Raw genomic sequence first — 691 nt, 5'->3', positions numbered from 1 at the left:
TGTGTAGTATGGGGCTAGCCCAACCGAGGTGATATAATGTATAGGCCTGGTGGGCTCAGGGTCTTTCATCTTACATCTGCCTGCGGGCAGTTTGGAGGTGCAAGACACTTGAGCGTGTAATGTTAATTTTACATGTGATCCTTTGAATAAATCAGCACTGTTTTGAAGTTACTTGGACTGCCTCGTCTCTCAGAATTAGCATGGTAAGACGGACCATATCCTACATTAGTAAAACATAGAGCTGATGCAAAAAATCTTGGCCCCATGGTGCAGAGCTGTGTCAATACTACTGACTGGACCGGCACACAGAATGGACAGTTGCAGTGCTCTCCTTCGACACAATGCTATGATATTGAGCACAATTCACAGCTCACATTAACACTGGAAAAGTGTTTACTGCACAGAGATAATAGCAGAGAGAATATTGATCATCCACTGACGCAAGCATTGTTGGACAGGCTCCCTCCAGCTTTTTGGGCCACTGGTCTGACCAACGTGGGATTAATCACAGTTGACCTGGTCAGAATCTCTTTGCGTGAGGGGGCTGTGCCTGTTTACAGAGCCCAGTACCCACTCACACAACGGCAAGTCAGTAGAATTAAAAACTGTTCATGGATTTTTGGAAGCTGGAGTTTTGACTCCTACTCACTCTCCTTGGGACACGCCCATACTTCCTGTACCAAAGCCAGGA

This window comes from Monopterus albus, unplaced genomic scaffold (assembly GCF_001952655.1).
Source record: "Monopterus albus unplaced genomic scaffold, M_albus_1.0 scaffold65.1, whole genome shotgun sequence".
In the NCBI taxonomy this organism is placed as follows: Eukaryota; Metazoa; Chordata; class Actinopteri; order Synbranchiformes; family Synbranchidae; genus Monopterus; species Monopterus albus.
This window is presented reverse-complemented; position numbering follows the sequence as displayed.